The sequence below is a fragment of the Sorex araneus genome, chromosome 5 (assembly GCF_027595985.1).
Source record: "Sorex araneus isolate mSorAra2 chromosome 5, mSorAra2.pri, whole genome shotgun sequence".
Classification (NCBI taxonomy): domain Eukaryota; kingdom Metazoa; phylum Chordata; class Mammalia; order Eulipotyphla; family Soricidae; genus Sorex; species Sorex araneus.
This window is the reverse complement of record NC_073306.1, coordinates 161818365-161832156: the sequence shown is the minus strand read 5'-3', so window position 1 is coordinate 161832156 and position 13792 is coordinate 161818365. Positions and strand designations below refer to the sequence as shown.

At 38.6% G+C, this 13792-nt stretch overlaps 2 pseudogenes; one reads left to right on the top strand and one right to left on the bottom strand.

Annotated features, from left to right (window-relative positions):
- Nucleotides 1-13454, top strand: part of LOC129405029 (proteasome maturation protein-like) — a 28642-nt pseudogene extending 15188 nt beyond the window's left edge.
- Nucleotides 3827-3924, bottom strand: LOC129405296 (U6 spliceosomal RNA; annotated as a pseudogene).
- Nucleotides 13455-13792: the final 338 nt, after the last annotated feature.

The window sequence follows — 13792 nt, the reverse complement described above, 5'->3', positions numbered from 1 at the left end:
ATTACCATTTCAGGGCTGCTATCAAAGGAAGCCAAAACAAGGAATCAGAACAAACACTAAGACCTGGATTTCAAGAGCATCTACTTGAAAGTAAAGAAAAAATTTGCTATAATGTGTTGAAAGAGTATACCAGCAAAACACCCAAACCCAAGACATTTTTATGACTTGTTTTTAGAAGAAAAAATATGACTCTTAGGAGGATTTTTATATACATCCAAACTTACTTTTTCTCACAGGAGAACTTGAGAAATTTATTAAAAAAACAAGCTCCAATCAAAATTGTTAATAAGACACTGGCAAAGATATTTACTAGTGAAAATTTAATATAGTTGCCTGTAGAACTAAGATTCAGTTAATGTTACATTCTGATTCTATGCTGTTATAATGTAGACATGGTCCAAGTATAAATAATAATGCAAGAATAGTGAGAACATATGATGAAAAGTTTTAAAATTATTTTGTGTTTGAGAAACAGCTTTGATGCTATGCAACTATGGTATGAGAATTGTTGGATAAAATGTATAAGTGATGGAGATATTTTTCCCTCCCTTGCTTGTGTCCTCTGAGAACCATTATTATCATTTTGGGAAAAGGAAACATAAAATGTAAGAAGACTAAGGTAAAAATAGCATGCTCTGTATATGAACTGGCTATACGTCTTGAAATCCTTGAAAAGTTTAGTAACTGAGTAATCTAGAAGCAATAAATAGCCCTACTGAATAGGGCAACCAACTTTAAAGTATTGTTTCCCTCTAGAAGTTACCAGAAATTTTTTGAGAATTGACTGTTTACAAGGTCAGGGAGGGGCATGGACAATATGAACCTGGACCATCTTGTCCCAGAAGACAGCAAGCCAGGTTTGAACAGAGTGGAATCTTGTCATTAAGACTTAATAATTAAGTCGTGTCATTAAGGCTTGAAGGACCAGTCACTGAATCAAGATGATAGAATTTGAGCTTCAAGAGGGATAACAGCTACAATAGATTGAAAAGCCTAAAACAAATCCAAATTGTGATATTCACATGAAATTTAAGAAACAACTAACCATCTTGAAGAATAGTAAGGAATTAAATTATTTTTATTGCCTTGATAATTGATAAGGGAAAATAATTATCTTGGCTTTCCAACATGTACTACTCCAAAATTTTTCAAAACTACTTTTTCATAATAAGACAATAAAAAGGGGGAAGCCTATGATTATCCCAAAAGATGCAGACAAGGCATTTTATAAAATTAATAATTCTTAAAACAATGAGCACACTTGGGAGAGAAGATAAGTTACCTATCCTAGAAAAGGCATCTATTTAAAAACAAACAATCAAACACCACCATGCTTAATGGAGAAGCAGTGTATGCTTTAAGACTAGGAATAGGGGAAATGTTTGCTCTCCCAGCTTTGACTCAGCATTTTATGGGAACTTTTGGCCAATGTGAAAGACCACAGAAAGAAAGAGATAGCATCTATATTTGAAAGGAAGAAGTTAAACTTTATAGACATTATCATTAGCTTGGAAAATAATAGGGACTCTACAAAAATCTACTAGAAATAATGTTTAGCAAGGTTTTTATATACAAAATCTGCACCGTAGCACTGTCATCCTGTTGTTCATCGATTTGCTTGAGCGGGCACCAGTAACGTCTCCATTGTGAGACTTCTTGTTACTATTTTGGCATATTGAATACTTCATGGGTAGCTTGCCAGGCTCTGCCAGCAAGGTCTACAGATACTTATTTTTACATACTAGTAATAAGCAGATATTGAAATTAAACAACAAAACTTTGCATAGCATAAAAAAAGTGAAACTGAAAACTCTGCCAAAGTTTTGTGTATGTATGAATACATACACTTGAGACAAATGCATAACTTTATGTGCTAACATCATATTATGTGGAACTTCAAGATACACAGAGACATATATCATGTTCATGTATCTGAAGATGTAATTTTGTTATGGTAGTTATTCCATCTAAATTGATCTATGAACTCAATAATCTCAATCAAAATACTTGCAGTCTTAGTTTTTAGTAGAAATTGAAAAACATACACAAAATTTATCACTACCAAGAATTGAGCTGAGGGGCTGGAGCAATAGCACAGCAGGTAGGAAGGGCATTTGTCTTGCACGCTGCCGACCTGGGTTCAATTCCCAGCATTCCATATGGTTCCCTGAGCTCTGCCAGAGGTAATTCCTGAGTGCAGAGCCAGGAGTAACCCCTGTGCATTGCCAGGTGTGACACAAAAAGAAAAAAAAAAAGAATCGAGCTGAGCTCAGATTCCCCTAAATGCCAGCTGTCCGGGTCACTGATTAGGAGAGCAAGTCAAAATGAAAAGAATAGCCAAGATTTTACTCACATTTGCTAATAGTAGCACTATAGCACAGTCCTCCTGTTGTTCATCGATTTGCTCCAGCGGGCACCAGTAATGTCTCCATTGTGAGACTTGTTACTATTTTTGGCATATCAAATATGGCATATCAAACTTGCAAAAATGCCACCTTGGACTTCTGTTTTTCTCTTTGGGACAGCACTGGTTAAAGGTTAGGTGGGTCAGCACTGACCTGGGGCACCGTCTTCAAGCTCAGGGAGACCCCAAACACAGACCCCTGCAGTATAGGGTACTAGTGAAGCAGCAGGAGACAGGAAGTGGAAGAGGATGGAGTACTGAGTCAGAGGGGAGAAACGTCTTCTGGTCCTCCCCTGGCATCTAGATGAGCAGCTCTGGATAGAAGCACTTGAGCAAGGCCTCTTGTGGAGACCCGCAGGTAAAGCGGTTTCTGAGTGACGGACCCTGGGCTAGGAATGCAGCAATACTGAGAAAGGCCAGCCGGGGGGTCTGAGCGCCTGATTGCAACTCCCTTGGAGACTGCAGTGCATTGGCTGTGCGTGGGTGGACAGGCGGGTTTTTTCCCACAGGCTCTGCCAGATAAAACCTTTGTAATTGCCTATTAAAATAAAATACACATAGGTTTTTGGTAAGGAGCCAGGCTCCCTCAATAAAAAGATAGAGCGGTACCAGAACAGCCAAAACAACTTTGTAAAAGAACAGTGTCGGAGGGATAAAACTACCTGAGATGAGATTTGAAGACACTGAGTTGTCCATGCTATTTTCTTTAGCTAGAGAGTCAAATACCTCCCACTTATGATATTTTTGTCTTTTTCCCCTCATCAGTTTCGTTGCTAATCGACTGTGTTGATCTTGCCGAGGAACCAGCTATTTTCTCTATTGCTTTCGAATTAATTGAATTTACCTCTGATATTTAATGTTTCCTCTTTTTCTTTTATGATTTTTCTCTAGTTTTCAAGTGGATCACTAAGATAATTGATTTGATACCTTACTCCTTTTTCTAGTAGGGACATTTATATATTACAAATTTCACCCAAACTGCTTTGACTCCAACACAAATATTTCCAGATGTTGTTTTTCAGTTGGTACAAATACTTCTAATTTCCTTTAATTCCTTTTTTTTTTTTTTTTAAATTTTGGGCCACACCACTGCTACTCAGGAGTCAGTGCCGATTTGCTCAGGAGACTATGTGGTCCAGGGGATTGAACATGCCTCACGTATGTACACCAGCCCTTTGAACTATCCATATCCCTCTATAACTATCCACAGGGAACTATCCTAGTCCTCTTTTTTCATGTATCATTTGCTTAGTTAGCAGTGTTAGTTGACAGGTAGTTCAAGATTTCTTCGTGTATCTTTGTTGCTAATTTTTAGTATCATTCCAGCATTGTCAGTGAAACTAATACCAAAGCTTATGACTTGAATTTTTTTAATTGGTTGAGACTAGTTAGATGACCCTAAGTATGGTTTTGTTTTTACTTCTAAATATGGAATACTTCACAAATTTGCACATCACCCTTGTACCATGCTAATTTCTGTATCGTTCCAATTTTAATATATGTGCTGCTGAAGCAAGTACCTCCCGAAATGTTTTTATTTCCATAAAAGTTGTATGCAAAATTGAAATAAAACGTGCATGTTACTTTTGTTGGATGGTGTGATATGTAGATATAACTAACTCACAGAAGAGTTTTTTAAAATTCATTTTGGTTTCTAGATGCATGATGGGCCCATAAGTTCTTTTTTCTCTGCCTACTTTTTCTATAAAAAAATCATAGAAGTTGAAATCTGATTTTGCTTTTAGATTTCTTGATTTTCTTTGCACTTCTACTACTTTTGTTTCATATATCTATGTGCGCAAATGTTTAGGATGCACATATTCATACTCTTGATGAATACACTTTCCATCATTATAATATTTTTGTCTTAAAATCTAATTTGACTGCTATAAATAAAATCTTAATCTTAATGTTGAGTAGTGTTGTCACACTGCATCTTTTTCATCCTTTTAACTTAGTCGTATCTTCATATTAAAATGAGTTCATTCCAGGGAACATGTTAGATCTTGTTTTTTAATCCAAGTAAATGCTTACATTTAATATGATTAATAATAAGCTTAAATATTTTATTCTTTTAAGTTTTTCTATTTGTATTTGTTTTCCTGTTTCACTTTTTTGCCTTCTTTTGAAATGCATATATTTATGATCCTATTTCCTCGATTTTGCTTATTAACTACAACTTTTTAATTTTAATAGTTGTCCTAGGGTTTATTATATGCATCTCTTAAGTTATTACAGTCTATCATCAAAGGAAATATAGTCACATATAAGAACCTTAAACTATATCTAACATTTTTCTACTATTATGTGGTTTCATACTTTGCTTCTACTTCTCTATAAATCTTATGAGTTATTGTCATTGTTTTTGCTTTTGATGGTTTACTTATTTGTGTGTGTGTGTGTGTGTGTGTGTGTGTGTGTGTGTGTGGCGGAGGGCACCCAATTAGTACTCAGAAGCCTGGGGCCACTCCCAGAAATTTTTGGCACGCAGGTGAGATCTATTCAAAGATAGGGTTTGAAGATTCGTGATCCTCGGGCTCTGAGGTGCCAGTGACCACCGGTGTCACCCTGCTGGTGCACGGGGGCCACGAGACCTCACCCACTGGTGTTTGCAAGCCACGTGTCACTGGGGAGTGAACTAGAGTTGGGTGCATACAATCTATGTGTGTCAACCCTTGGGTTTTGCATACAGTCCTTCATAGTTTAGTTAAAATGGATAATTTAGGGTTTTTTGGGGGAGGGAGGGGCAACACCCAGCAGTGCTCGGCACTTATTCCTGGCTCTTTTGACAGAGTTGGTGTGTACAAGGCAAACACCTTACCCCCTTTACTATCTCTCTGGCCCCGGTTGATTTAGATAACAAGAAAGAAGTCTTTATACTACTGACTCCTGAACAGTGAATGTAGGAGTGAGGGACAGAGCCCTATTGTTAAAAAATGGCACATAAATTTTGAGCTCCCCAAAATATAAAAGGTTGTTACTGGCTAGAAACCTTACCAAGAAGTTTAATATATACCTATTTTGTACCTTTTATACTTTAAACATCTATATACAATAATTCATGTTGTATATTGATTTTTGTGTGCAAGAATAAGCTAAATTATTATAAAAACTAGAGAGATATTGTAGGAAAATAATAAGAGTAAATGCATTTCCAGTGCCTTTCTGTATTTATTGTTACTGTAAGCTTATGTCATCTGTTCACAAAAAAACCCACACACTATTCATTGCTTAGTTCAGGGGTCAACTGACTTACTCGCATGTGCTTTAACAACTTATATTGTTTTCAACTTCTCTTTAATTCCTGTGTTGAGTGATTTTCTTCTGATGTCATTTTCTCCTGCTAGAAGGACATTCTTAAGCATTTCATGAAAGGCATGTGTGTTGATAATGACACATGTTCTTTCGGCTTTTGAATGCAATGCATAAAAAAGGTTATTTCTCATCATTTTTTAGATGAAGAATTCACTAAAGAATTCTAATTAATTGTCAAGACTTTCTTCTCAGTTCTTTAAAGATATCACTGCATTTTTATCTTGCAGTTTGCATGTTTCTGATGAGTAATATGCTGTCATTCTTAATCTGCTCAGAATGGGAGTTCTTGAGCTGTTAATCTTGCTATACATTTCTTGGTTTCTTGGGGTTTGTTGATTTTGTACATGAAGGTTTTAATTTGGATATTTTCCTTATTGTCTCCCTGCAATACCTTCCCACTCCTTTGCAGGTTTCAATGATAACAATTTAATTATGACATACAGCTCATTGAAAATTTTAAGATTTCATTTTAAGCTGTTATAGCACTGTTATATATAGCACTGTTATCCCGTTGCTCATTGATTTGCTCAAGCGGGCACCAGTAACATCTCCATTGTGAGACTTGTTACTGTTTTTTGGCATATCGAATACACCACGGGTAGCTTGCCAGGCTCTGCCATGTGGGCGAGATACTCTCGGTAGCTTGACGGGCTCTGTGAGAGGGATGGAGGAATCGAACCCCGGTCGGCTGTGTGCAAGGCAAATGCCCTACCCACTGTGCTCCAGTCCTTCATTTGAAACAAAAAATATATTTCATTGCAACATCTTCCTGATTTACTAACATTTCCCTCCAAAGTATCTAATCTTATACTAAAACATCCAACTATCAGTTTTGTCTCATACACATTTTTTTCCTCTGGAAGATTTAAATTTTTGAATATCTCACATATCTTTACTGAACATGGCCAATTGTTCCCCAATTTAAACATATGTTAACTTGTGTTTAACATATATTTAACATGTTAAAATGTGTCATTTAACATATGACACAATTATAAAAACTGTTTTAATGCCCTTGCTTACACATTCTATCATCTGTATCATTTTCAGTAGTTTGATTTATTGTTCTTTGATTTTGACTTGAATTTTCCTTCCTGGTAACTTTAAAAAATATTAAATGCCAAGTAATTTGAATTTGACTTTATTGGGTATTGGCACATTTGTATTTCTATAAATATTCTTGGACTGTCTTTTGGGCTGGGGTTACATTACTTGGAGGTCATTTTATCTTCAAGCTTTTAAGATTGTTATGTGTAACCAGACCTGTGTTTAGTTAGGATTAATATTACCCACTAGTGAGGTAACCCTTTTTGAGTACTCTGTTTAATGCCTCATGCCTAAAAGAAGCAGGTTTCTCCACTCTGGCTGGTAAGGAAGGGCACCGACCTGCCCTGTGTGAATTCTGTTCCTCTGAGAGTCTCTTTTTTGCTTTAAGTAATTCCCTCATGTGCCTACTCCAAGGACAGTGGAGGAATCAACCTTGGGCCTCCCGCATGCGCACAAGAATTTTGAGGTAGCTCTCTGGACTCGGACTTTAACAATGAAAGGTCTAGTGTTAATGTTTCAATGCATTATTTCACTTCATCTTTAGAGTAATCTGACTTATTTGCCATTTGCTACCGTTTCACAGATGAAAAAGTGAAGGCTTTTAAAGGTTAGGTAAATTTTGCCAAGGTGGTGTGACTAGCAACTGGTAGAGCTGGAACTTAAGACTGTGTCTAATTGAGCATAAAGAAAATAATGGGATCCTGTTAAAGCATTTTTCAACAGTGGGGACTATTGCCTGTCAGATTAGGAGTTACTAATATGCATGGTCCACCACAAAGCTCAAGGGTATATTCACTTTCCTCTTCTTCCCATGGGATAAATAGGTATTGCTGGTTTCTTAGAGTAAAGTCTGGAGTCCTGAAGTAATGCGGAGTAATCCTCACACAATGATTGATATATTGGAAAGTCAGAAGAAGAGTGCCGTTCCAACTTTCTGGATGAGGCCACTGATCCTTAGGGCTGAAGTCCTGGGGCCTTTGTCCAACGGAGCACCTGTCTTTTGTAAGTGACCCGTTAAAACATTTCTGTATTTGGCTAACAGTATCTGAATACTCAGAGATAAAATTATAACCTAGGTAAATGAAAGCAGAAGAAAATGATCTATCATTCTGCTTACTGAAAAAGTTAATCCCATGAAGTTAACATAGTTTTTTTCAGTAATCACAAGTGTTCTAGAATCATCTCCAACTTCTGCACTCAGGGATGTACGGAGTAATTACAGTTACCCCTCTGATACCCTCTCTCCTACCACCAAGTCAAACTTCCTAAAGCTCAGGGCATGGAGGAAAATATACAACATGTGTTCACTGCAGGATGCCCGACGCCCAGAGAAAGATCAGAAGGAGTTGGTTTTTCTTGCACACTCACCTAACTCAAATTCATCAGTATTAGAATTCACTCCTCTCCATGTGAGGAGAGAGGAGCACTGTGCCAGGGAGCTCATTGTATATAGAAACAACACATCAGGACTGGATGCTACGTCCAACTCATCTTTCTCTATCAAGCACAAGTCAGCAGTGTGCAGTCTTCAAAAATATTTTCAGGGGCTGGAGCAATAGCACAGCGGGTAGGGTGTTTGCCTTGCACGCGGCCGGCCCAGGTTCGATTCCCAGCATCCCATATGGTACCCTGAGCACCACCAGGAGTAATTCCTGAGTGCAGAGCCAGGAGTAACCCCTGTGCATCGCCAGGTGTGACCCAAAAGGCAAAAAAAAAAAAACTTCTTTCATATGTTTTATATTGTTTTATCATTATATAAATCACGTGGGAAAAAACTTGTCAGAAAGATCCATCTATTTTATAGGGAAGAGAATTGAAGCAAGAGGAATTTATTTCTGCGTGATACTCTGGATGTGGTAACGGCAATTTAGCTGAGTAAGAAGAGATTAATTTCCTGTTGTATGGCTACCACACAAGTAGCTGCTTTTAAAAAAAACATACAAATTGATTATCTTACATTTCTGGAGGTCAGAAGTTTTAAAAGCTAAAGTCAGCACAGATGAATTCCGTCAGGAAGGTCAAATGGGGAGAATCCATCTTCTAGTCTTTTCCAGGGACTCAAGGCTGCCTGCAATTTGGGGTGCATGATCTTCTCCATTTTCAGAGCTAGCAACGTAGGTCCCTCAAATTCCTCTCTGACTCTGAGCTGCCTACCACCTCTATTCCCTTGTCATCACATTGGACGCACCTGATGCCTTCCCCCATCTCAAAACCCTTAACTTCAACACATACAGTACTTTTGTTATGAATGGTTACCTATACAGAGAATTCAGTAAGTGGGATATGAACCTTTTGGGGAGAATCATTAATCAATATTCCTATCACAAGACAGATGGTACAATCACTTTGAAAAACAGGTTTTCCAGAAGACGTACCTTCCCTGGTCATATTTGCTAATGAAAAGGGAAACATGGATACATACCATTGGCTTCTCTCAGCATTGCACCTTGCTTAAGCTAACCGTTTAAAGTTCGTTGAATAAATATATAAATAACACATATCTAAGGACAAAAGCTTTAAGATTAAAGAATAGCTGAATAACTAACACCCAAGAATTGTAGAAACAAGTACCAGGAGGTTGACTCCATGGCTTGGAGGCTGGCCTCACATTCTGGGGAAAGGGCAACTCAGAGAAGGGATCACCAACTATAATGTAGTCGAAGGCCATATGGGGGAAGGGACTTGCGGGCTGAATGAGGGCTAGAGACTGAGCACAGCGGCCACTCAACACCTTTATTGCAAACCACAACAGCTAATTAGAGAGAGAGAACAGAAGGGAATGCCCTGCCACAGTGGCAGGGTGGGGTGGGGGGAGATGGGATCGGGGAGGGTGGGAGGGATGCTGGGTTTACTGGTGGTGGAGAATGGGCACTGGTGAAGGGATGGGTTCCCGAACTTTGTATGAGGGAAGCATAAGCACAAAAGTGTATAAATCTGTAAATGTGCCCTCAGGGTGATTCACGAATTAAAAATAAATAAATTAATTTAAATAAAAAAAGAATAGCTGAATAAACAATATGAAAGCAAATAATAATGATCTTGTTAGTATGTTAAGGATACTAATTATACTTTAAAGCCAACCTCTGGGAAGAAGCACTTGGTCGTTCTGTACCTAAATTGAATGGCCACAAATGTAAAGCTTATTCTATTTCACCATGTAGTCATCACTTCTGCAGTACTGTCACGCCCTTTTTCAAGTAATACTAGTGCATAAGAAGGGCTCACATGATGGCCACACACTCCACCTCTTTGCCAAAAATGGTGACAATTCATGTTTATTTGTGCGGCCGCTCTGCTGCTGATGACCACGATCCGGAGGCCAGCTAGACGACTTTTGGTACCAGCAACTGCTTCCACCAATGTCTCTAGACTGTGAACTAAGCCAGAGCCCCATGCTGCCCCAGGAAGGGAAATGATGCAATTTCTAACATAAATCTCACTGGACTTAACTACTAAAGTACTAAAATGTAGAAATCATATGTCTTCATTCTCAGCAATGGAAAACTATCAAATGCTTTCTTGTCAGCAGGGCTGTTTTTTGAGGGGAAACTCCAACAACAATAGTGAATTTTGTGTTGAAATATGGAATGTAATCAAGGTAAAGAGAAAATGAAGTGAAATTTATCAGCTATGCAGGCGGGTGTGGTGGGTGGGGGATGGGAGGTATACTGGGGTTTTTGGTGGTGGAATATGGGCACTGGTGAAGGGATGGGTGTTCGAGCACTGTATAACCGATATAAGCCTGGAAACTGTAACTTTCCACATGGTAATTTAATAAAAAAAATAAAGTTAAAAAAATGGTGACAATTATGCAGTGAAACGCAGAATCCAACCAATCTTCACTGTGTGTCAGTGGCTCCATATCTCATTCTGATTCAGTCTATTTCATCTCCTCCAATCTTTCAAATCCCTAACCTGACTAAATTGATATATATTTAAAAATAATTATTGTACTTCGACAAGAAAGAGGTACACTTAAAGAAGAAACACTTCTATATTTTTTGCAATCAATAGTAAGGAAGAAAAAGAAAAGGCATATAAAAGGGGAGAAGTAAAACTGTCTTTATTTATAGATGACAGACTATATGTAGGAAATCCTAAAGCTACAAAAGGAAATCTACAAAGGTGAATAGAAGTAGTACGTTGAGCAAAGTCTCAGGATACAGGGCCCGTGTAATCAGTCAAGTAAATTTCTATATTAACAAAACATTGGACATTGAAATTTAAAATACCACTTACAATATGTGAAATAATTAGGGATAATGTACAAGACCTCTACATGGAAAACTACAAAATGTGAAACTAAAGAACTAAATAGAGGCTGGCTGACGGGACGGGGCTCCGGTCTCCTCACAGAGCGATCTGAAGGTGAATGCCAGAGGACTTGGATCTCAGCACTCCAGTTACTGAACTTTCAGCAAGTGGACCTTTGGAAAATCATGATCTTCTTCAAAAAGGTTTTTCTTGTGTCAAAAATGAACTTTTGCCCAGTCATCCCCTTGAATTATCAGAAAAAAAATTTCAGCTCAACCAAGATAAGATGAATTTTTCCACACTGAGAAACACTCAGGGACCGTTTGCTCCACTAAAATTGCAAATGGAGTTTAAGGCAGTGCAGCGGGTTCATTGTCTTCCTTTTCTTCCAGGCTCACACCTTTCCCTGGGTATTTTGAGGGGTACTGATGAGACTGTTGGATTTGGAGATATACTTAACGATCCATCACAGAGTGAACTCATGGGGAAGCCACACTTGATGGTGGAACATAAGCTCGGTCTGCTGTAATTCAGTGTGCCACTGTGGATGAAAATAGAGGGCCTGCCTGTTGTCGATTGTCATCTTTTTACTGTAATTTGATGTATACAACATTAACATTAAAAGTTCTAACAATTAAAAAAAGAGAATGAGATAGAGATATGCCATGTATCAGTTGCCCCAAAACTGATCTATAGATCCAATGCGGTGTCAATAAAAATCCCAGAAGAACTGGAGAGATACTTGCCGTGCATATGGCTGAGCCCAGTTGTATCCCCTGTACCACATAACAGTTCCCCAAGCACCACCGTAAGTGGTCCCTGAGCACAGAGCCACGAGTAAGCCCTGAACACAGGCCCTGTTTGCCCCCAAATCCAAGATTTTGGAGGGGTACATGTGGAAAAGATGATTCAAGTTATTTAGTAATGCAAAGAACTAAAAATAGTGAAAATTATTAGCATAGATGAGCAATTCAGAAGATTCTGTTCATTATTTGATTTTAAGGCTTACTCTAAAGTTACACAAGTCAAAACATTGTGGTAGTTTCATAAAACTAGAAATAAAAATATGGAACAGAACATAGAGGATAATTTAGTGAAGGAATTTTACAGAGAGTTGATCATGTAAAGGCAAAATGTAGTTTTTTCAGTAATTGGTCCTATCAATTCTTTATGATACACAAAATTTAACTAATAATATGGTCATAGACCTAAAAGTGTGAGACCAGACAATAAGGCTTCCAAAAGAGGGAATTGTTACCTTGAATTATGTGAACATTTCTTGGGTAGGACACAAAAAATATGCATCACGTCTGGAGAGATAGTCTATGAGTTTAGGTGCTTGCCTTGCACTCAGGAGACTCTGCTTTGATCTCTGGTACCAGATACTGTCTCCTGAGCACAGAACCAGGAGTATGTCTTGAGAACAGAGCCATGAGTGATCCCTGAGCACAGAACCAAAAGTAAGTCCTGAGAGCTGCCTGGTATAGACCAAAAACAAAACCACAAACAAATAAATATATGAAGTATAAAAGAAAATAATAAGCTGATTCAACAAAATTTAAACTATTGGTCTTCAAAAAATAGTTAAGAAAATGAAGAGACAAGCCAGAGGTTGAAAGAAAACTATACACACTGCACTCAGTCCTACACTAAGTTCCTCCCTGGAAAAAGAGTTTCTTTCTTTGAAGTAAACTTTTCTATATTTCAAAAAAAAAAGAAAATTGTACATATCATAAATGTCTTTTGAATAAAGACTTTTTATAATTTGAGGAGAAAATTTATCAAAGTGGGGAAAAAATTTAGCAGACAGTTTACAATAGAATATGTATAAACACATAGAATATGTATAAACACTGTATAATCACTGTCATCCCGTTGTTTGTCGATTTACTCGAGCGGGCACCAGTAACGTCTCTATTACACTCAGCCCTGAGATTTTAGCAGCCTCTCCTCACTTGTCTTTTTCAACAACTGGAGGTTCTTTCAGGGTCAGGGGGAATGAGACCTATCGTTACTATTTTTGGCATATCGAATATGCCACGGGTAGCTTGCCAATCTCTGCCATGATGGCGGGATACTCTCAGTAGCTTGCTGGGTTCTCCGAGAGGTATATATATATATCTGTTTCTGTATTTGGGATACGAATACGCCACAGGGAGCTTGCCAGGCTCTCCCAAGCGGGCAATAGACTCTCGGTAGCTTGTCAGGTTTTCCAAGAGGGAGAACGAGGCTATTAGATATCGCAAGGCTGCATTGAAGCCTGGCGCTTCTGGGAGCTTGGTTTTATAGTCTCTGGATGTTGGCCATTGATGGGATTACATGGCTCTGGGGGAAGTCTCTGGGTGTGACTGCCTAGCTACTGGAAAATGGGGGATCTGTGTAGAAGAGGCCATCTGAGCAGCCTTGGAGATCTCAGCCCCTGGTCCCGCACACCCGGGTTCCACCACCGGCTCCCTCATGTGTGAGGCTCATCCGAACGTGTGGAGAGGGGCCCTGAGCATGGTCGTGGCTGGATTCTAGAGGTCCTCAACTGTCCAGGCTCTGCTCGGGGCGGGGAAGGAAATGCAACCCACCCCCTCCGAGGGGCTCCCGTGAAGACAGCCAGGCTCGGGGGCAAGAGACGGCAGCGTTGCTCTCTTCCGGGAGCTTGGTTTTATAGACCAAACATGTATAAAATATGTGTACATGTTTTATATGTATAAACAAACACTGCAAATGGTCAACATCACTAGTGAAATTAAAAATGGTGCTACCTACAAGGAGGACAATTCC